Genomic DNA, 7,369 nt, shown 5'->3' with positions numbered 1-7,369 from the left:
GCTCTCTGCTCAGCAGGGAGTCTGCTTCCCCCTCTCTCTCTGCCTGCCTCTCTGTCTACTTGTGATCTCTCTCTCTCTCTCTCTGTGTCAAATAAATAAATAAAATCTTTAAAAAAAAAGCTTCTGTATTTTAAAAATATTTTACAAAAAGCTCATTATGTTTATAATTTATAATGCAGGTTTAAAATTAAAATTCCACTTTTATGATCAGTTTCTGTAGTCCCCAAATACCCTACTTTTAGAAAGTGTTAGAAATATAAGGCAAGCAAAGTCTTGTAAGTACTGAATCTATGTAAATTGTCACTGAAATCATGCATAATTATTAGGCTCTGAGTTTCAAAATGTCCGTTTTTTAAATTTGCTAGCATTTAGAACTTGTTTAGCTCCTGGTTTAGCATCACTACTCCTTATACAGTAATAAAGCATAGTTTCAAATAAATGTAATTGAATTGCATATACATGTACTAAAAATAGTAAATAAAATTGGTAATATTCAGAGTCAGCTAATATTCACTGAGTCATTTTACTAAATGTGTAATTTGCCCTTAAACAGTAAGTACTGACTAAATGTTAGCTTCCAATTGTGTTATTACATCATTTATTTCAAACTCTAGGCATACCTGTAGTCAATGTCCCAATAGTAAATAGGAACAATTCGAAGTTATTCAGACAGGAAAAGTGTTTTGTTTTGTTTTGTTACAGTACATTAGTTCTTTTCAAAACCATTACAAGGGATAGGAGAAAAAATTCTGAGAAAAATGAAGTAGCAAGAACTTCTTCACCTTCCTGCTTGCAACAACTAAAAAAAACAAAGTATATTGACCAACCGCTTTCAAGACATGGGACATTAGCTAATTAGGGATGGTGATATCCATGACACAGGATACAAACAAGGTGAGGCTTAGGAGCACCCAGCTTATGGCCTGGAGTGAGTTTCCAGGTTGTGGTACAGAAGCAAGAAACCTGATGAGAGCCTGGTGGTTACGCCAAGGTGAAGGGACAGAGCTGGGCATCCGGGTAGATCAGGGTGGCTGGAGTTCAGGGGGCAGAACGCCAGAGGGGAATGAGATGAGGGGGTGGAGAATGGGAGAAGGAGAGAGAGAATTCAAGGATCTACAGATGCCACCCCACCCCACCCCGGGGTACTCAGCCTACTACTGATTGCAAATGTGTGTGAGGACACTTCCCTAGACCGAGGGAAGAGCTACCCAAGAGGTTTGGGAGGAGCAATCCCCGGGACTCAAACAGGAGGGAGGATAGTGTGCAGAGTATTCAGTAGTACACAGGGTAGCGTACAAAGAGGGGTTTGCAGCGGAGGTGGGACAACACTATCGCTAGACTAAATATTACTCTCATCCCACGTAACGAAGCTTACATTACCCAAAAGTATTGCGGCTTCCTAGCAGCTCATTAAGCAAATTAATCCAGCGTGACTTTACCTTTACAGTCTTTGTGAAACCATCATGTACTTAGACTCTTCCGTTGAAATGAGGGATGTGTGTATTATGTGTAGGACCTCTGGGATTATAGACTGAGAGTGCTTTGGAATTCATCGCAAAACAGTTCCAAACCATTAGGAACTTTCTATAGATCAGTGGTAACTTCTAGCCTGTGTTGGGGCCAACAGTACAACAGGACCTTCTCCATATGAACTCTACAGCAAAGGACAATGATTTTTTTTAAAAGGATAAATATTAAAAATGTGCTATTTTGAATATTACAGAGACTTTTTTGCATTTTTATTGCAGTGAAATGTACATAAAGTAAATGTACGTAAAGTAAAATTCCCCCTTTTAGCCATTTCTAAGTGTGTAGTTCAGTAGCATTAAGTTCGTTCACAATGCAGCTATCACTGGTATTCATTTCCAGAACTTTTTCAAACAGAAGCTCTGTAACCATTGGTACCCAGAGTACAAAGAACTCCCCACTCCACCCTCCCCCGAAACCCTCAGTAATTTCTATTCTACTTTCTGCATCTATGAATTTGCCTCCTCCAGTTACCTCTTTAAGGGGAATTATACAGTATTTGTCCTTTTGTGTCTGGCTTCTCTCACTTGACATAACGTTTTCAAGGTTTGTCCATGTTGTAGCACGGATCAGGACTTCATTCCTTCTATGGCGCCAGTCATCTGCTGATGGACACTTGTGCTGCTTTCACCTTTCAGCTATTGTGAATACTGTTGCTATGAACACTGGCGTACAAGTATTGGTTTGCATACCTCTTTTCAACTGGGGAGGGGGGTAGGTACTTAGGAGAGGAATTGCTAGATCGTATGGTAATTCTATGTTTACGTTTTAAGGAACCACCAAGCTGTTTTCCACATCCTTATCAACACTTGTTAGTTTCGATTTTTTTCCACAGTAGCCCTCCTGGTAGGAAGTTTAGTTTTTTATTTAGTTGTAGAATAAACTTATGCCTCTGAAACCTAAATCATAAAAATGTTTAGAATTTGAACTAGCGAAAGGCTCTATTGAGGAATACTGTTTTACCACTGTAATTAATTTAGAAATGCTGGGGTGTGGTGATAATTAAAAGATCAGCTTTTATTGGGTTTTATAGTTGTATTAAAACTTTGCAGACGAAGATCCTTTTTATCACCTGCCCTGGGTGTGGACTACTCCCACTCCCTACCCCCAGTTTCTTAGTGAAAAAAGAGCCTAATCAGTATCGGTAGGTGACCAGGACATGATTTCTTTGCTTTGTCTTTTTTTTTTCTTTTTTGAAACTATCATAGTCACAGTCACCGTCCACACATCAAACCCTCTTCCCGTCTGGGTTGTGGCAATCTGGACCCTAATGTTGTTCTCTACCCCAAACAAATGCAGTAACAGCACATCCATATATTACTTGCCCCTGTGAGAGGGGGGCAATTTATCTTCAGGAGGGGAATTTATCTTCAGTGCTCAGTTCTGAAGCTCAGTCCTTATCCCTAATGTCTGGCTAACAGTGGACCTGAGGGTCTGGTCCCCAACCATTCAGGACACCACTTCCCTCCCTTCTCACACACCTGCCTTGGCTCCTGCTTCCCTCCCCACCAATGAAGAATTCACAGAGACACACAGGATTTCATCTTTTTGCAACTTGATTTTTATTTTAATCATAGCCATCAGTTTGCCCTGTTGGTATGAGATTCAGCTTCTATGTGGTTGGCCATTTCCCAGAAAGCAGGCCTCTGGAGATGCAACAAATATTTCTTTCCTTCTTTTTTTTTTTTTTTAAGATTTATTGATTTATTTGAGAGAGAGAGAGAGAGAGAAGGGAGGGAGGGAGGGAGGGACAGAGGGAGAGTGTGAGTGAGAGAAGCAGACTCCCCACTGAGGACAAAGCCTGCCCAGGGCCCTGATCTCAAGACCCTGAGATCATGACCTGAGCTGAAATCCAGAGTCTGAAGCTTAACCGACTGAGCCACCCTGGTGCCCCTCAACAGGTATTTCTGAGGTCTTTGGCCTTTTTTATTCAGTTACTGGCTGCACAAGTTATGTGAAGTGGTGGCCTTCTCCAGGGTCTCTTGTTCTGGGAGCTTTGATCTTGTCTCTTATTTTGATTTCTTCTCCTACTTTGATGTCATTTCTATTCAGCATATGGTGACAGTTGCATATTGGCTTTATGCTCTTTTCAGCTTTTTTGAATGAATGGTAGATGTTTCAGACTGCTTTTCTCGGGTTCCCTTGAAGGATATTTTGGTCTTCCTGGTTGTTCTTGGTGCCTGGATGGCAAGAGAGTGAGGCCAGGGCATTAGTTTGGAGAAAGAGCATGAGGACTAAATGGGAAGGGGGGGGCTTCATAAAAAAGGATGGAGACCGATGAGGGGCTTGTGAGACCGATGAGGGGCTTTGTGCCAGGCAGGGTTAGGGTAAAGGACTTGGGAGACAAAGAGGAAGTCATCTCACCTTGACACCATCTCACATTTGACACCATCTCTGGACCTCACTTGACAGAGGGTCTTTCTCATCTTCCTCCCTTTGGTGCTTGGGGTTGGTTGTATTATAACTATCCCAGACCCCTGTGTTTCCCTGGTTACCTTAGCCATGATGAAGGCAAGAACCAGCCTAACCCAGAGCCTCTGACCTGCCTATATGTACCGTCCCCAGGAATGAGGAGTCACGCTCTTCAGTTTGATTGATCAGCTAAGCACTACCCAGCCAGTGGTGGTTTGGGCACATTAGACGTCACTGAGTACCTCTTTGGACATCAATATAGCATGGCAGATACTGGGGAAGGCATGATATGGCTTTGAAATCACCAAGTACCACTCTTAACACCTCTGTGGGTGTGATTCTGGGGAGGCTAAGGTTCTCTGGTTGGACGAAAGGGGTTTTCTTTAACCCTCTAAAGAGCATTCTCACACTGACCTATTAACCTTCCTCATCACTCCTCATTCAATTCTGGAGGCTCACAAAGCAAGGAGAGGGTATTTTCTCCAAGTCATTCCCCATGGCCACCACTATTCCATGATTCATTCTCTTCTCTCTCACCCTTCACCATTACCTAGTACTTTGTATCTCTTACCTAAGACCCCTCCAGGCTAATGTGGCCATTTTTAAGTCTTCATGGCATTGTGGATCATCCTACTTCTCTCCTATTAGAATAGATACAATTAAAAAGACAGTTACAGACATTGGTGAAGACGCAAAGCAACTAGAAATCATAGACAATGGTACAATCACTATAAAATAGTGCAATTACTTTGGAAAAGTGGTAGTTTCTACAAAAGTTGAACAAACCTCCCTGTGATCCAGCCATTGCACTCTTTTTTTTTTTAATTTCTGATCTTATTTATTTGTTACTCTAGAAAATCTCATTTTTGACTAGACTCAGACTTAGAGATAGAAGCTCTCAGAGAGGACTGCCTCCATCTCTTGGCAATTTGTTGCTGGTATTTTTCTTGGGCTTCCTTCATTCTCTTGGCCAAAAGTTTAGTATAGTCTGCAGCCTCTTCCTTATTTTTCTTAGTGTGTTGTTTCTTCAGAGCAGTACACAGATGTTTGTGTTGGAGGACATGTGGAGTAACAAGGTGCTGAATCTTAAGTGCTTTAGTTCTAGGTTTCTTACCTTCTTTGTTTAGGACATTTCTCACAACATACTCATGGACATCATCTTCTTTAGAGAGATTGAAAAATTTGCACATTCTGCTCGCTCTTTTGGGCCCCAGGTGATGAGGCACAGTAGTATCCATGAGTCCAGGAATATCCTTCTCCCCCTCTTTTTTTTTTACAATGACCAAATTGAAAACACTGACATCCGTAGAGCAACCCAGACTTTCTTTCTCTAGTCCTACTTGGTCTTTAGTAGGAATGCCCATTACTCAGCAACAGCCAGACGTGGCCATGGGTCAAGACACCCCGATTCCTGTAGGAGGCTTGCTTGTCATTGCCACCACAGATTCAGACCATTCAGACCATGGAACCTTCCATTTTTCCTGGAGCATCAATAGCAACTTCTGTAGCCATACATTTCTCAAATAAGATACAAAGTTTATGTTCATCGTCCACTTTAGTTTCTGGCAGCTAGGAGCTGGCAAAGAGTGTTCAGCTTTGTCCCAACAGCCCGCTGCCTTTGAAGTGCCACGAAAAAGAGCCAGCCACTGCGATCTTAAATTATTTATTCAAGGGCAATGAAAACATGTCTCTACAAAGACTTGTAGGAAGGTTCCTAGTAGATTTATTTGTAATAACTGAAACTGGAAATAAAATGAGTGCAAATGTCCATCAATGGGTTGTGTGGGTGAATAAGGTGTTTTCATAGAATGGAATGCCATTCAGTAATACAGAGTAATGAAATCTGATATGTGCAGCAACATTGATGAATCTCAAAAAAACATTAAGGTGAGTGAAAGAAGCCACACAAAACAGAGTACATGCTGTAAGATTCCGTTTGTATATAAAACTTAAAAATGTAAACTAATCTATAGTGACAGAAAGCAGATCATTAGCTGCCCGGGGCTGGGGGACAAAGAGGAGGGAGAGGGTTAATTAGATCAATTATAGCTCAATAGATGTGTTAGGACATCAATAAGCAAGCAAACTACAAAGCCCTGGCAGGAATAAGGCAGGGACAGGCAAGCAGTGGCTTAGAGAGATGATGCTGCCCGGGGTTAGGGATCTGCAGGAAGTCACTACCAACCTCACAGATCACCTTCAGCCTCAAAGCCGCTTACGTGGCTGGGAGATGCAGAGCGTGCAATGAAAAAACACCCTCTGTTTGAAATCGCAACGCGATCACAAATTTGATCCCAGAGTCTGCTTGCCACTTGCAGAAGAAGTGGCAAAGGTACCTGTGCTTCTCATTTGCGCCCCATAGCTCATGCCAGTGCATGTTAGCATGGCATCTAAGACTCTGTGGAACTCAGCTGGGAGATCCCAAGTTTGCATCCTGTGCAATCGAGGGGATGCTACAGGGCAGAACGTAAAAGGGTCCTGAATGCCAACAGAGAGTCAGCAGACCACGCATAGGATTGGGAAGCCCAATGCAATATACAGGGTTCTCTATCAGAAGCAACTTTTTGAAGAACTGCTCAGGCAAAGCAAGGGAACCCGTGTAACGTTTCTTCCGCACTTGCTGCTTAGCTTTGGAAAGCCAAAGTCATCTGCTTATAGCTGACTGTGTAATGTCTCACACAAGCTAGGAGACCTCTTTTAAAGTGAAATTGAGGGTATTAATGATCACACCTGGATAAACAAGAGTAAACTAGGCTTGTGCTGGGCAAACACGGACCAGTCGTCCAGCAATCTAAATGAGAAGAGTCCTTTGGATCAATTAGTTTGTGATACGGGATTCAGCGCTCTCCAAGTCACAGTTTGACAGATGGTCATGAAACAACTCTGGGGTTCTCGAATTGCAGTGAGGCTTGGGAAAAATTGTTTCACCTAAATTATCATGTTGAGTCTGTGGTGAGGCCCAAGAGGTTGTTGCTTTGAGGAAATGTGAGCCTCAAATATAAGAATATAACTGATGCGAAGTTGCCTAATACTTTTGAGGCAACAAACTACAGAATGAATCAGAGAAGGGAAGTTCATATCGAGGCTCTGGGCGGAAATGTAGAGATGGTCCTCAGACAAGAGATCAAACTTAGAGATTTATTTAAGCACTCTGCTTGTGTCATCTGTATTAACCCAATTTTGTAAGTGAGAGAAATGACGACTAAAGAGCTAAAGCATCCTGTTCAAGTTCACACAGCTAGTGGTGAGTCAGGAATTGAACATAATTCTCTTTGACGCCAAGCTTAGTGTTTGTTCCACTAAAGGCCATCCTGTCCTTAGTAGTCATTTACCACTAATGGCTCTCACTGCCCAGAATACAGAGACAAAAACAGAGAACGGACCTATTGGAAGGTTCATGAAACTGAATCTGGAATTGAATCTGGAAAGT

The 7,369-nt window shown here is 42.2% G+C and overlaps 1 pseudogene; it reads right to left on the bottom strand.

Moving 5' to 3' along the window:
- Window positions 1–4,799: 4,799 nt before the first annotated feature.
- LOC111158957 lies at window positions 4,800–6,316 on the bottom strand (annotated as a pseudogene).
- Window positions 6,317–7,369: the final 1,053 nt, after the last annotated feature.

This window comes from Enhydra lutris, unplaced genomic scaffold, assembly GCF_002288905.1.
Source record: "Enhydra lutris kenyoni isolate GAN:26980312 unplaced genomic scaffold, ASM228890v2 scaffoldscaffold65, whole genome shotgun sequence".
In the NCBI taxonomy this organism is placed as follows: domain Eukaryota; kingdom Metazoa; phylum Chordata; class Mammalia; order Carnivora; family Mustelidae; genus Enhydra; species Enhydra lutris.
Note: the sequence above shows the minus strand (reverse complement) of the source record. Positions and strands in the feature narration are given on the sequence as shown.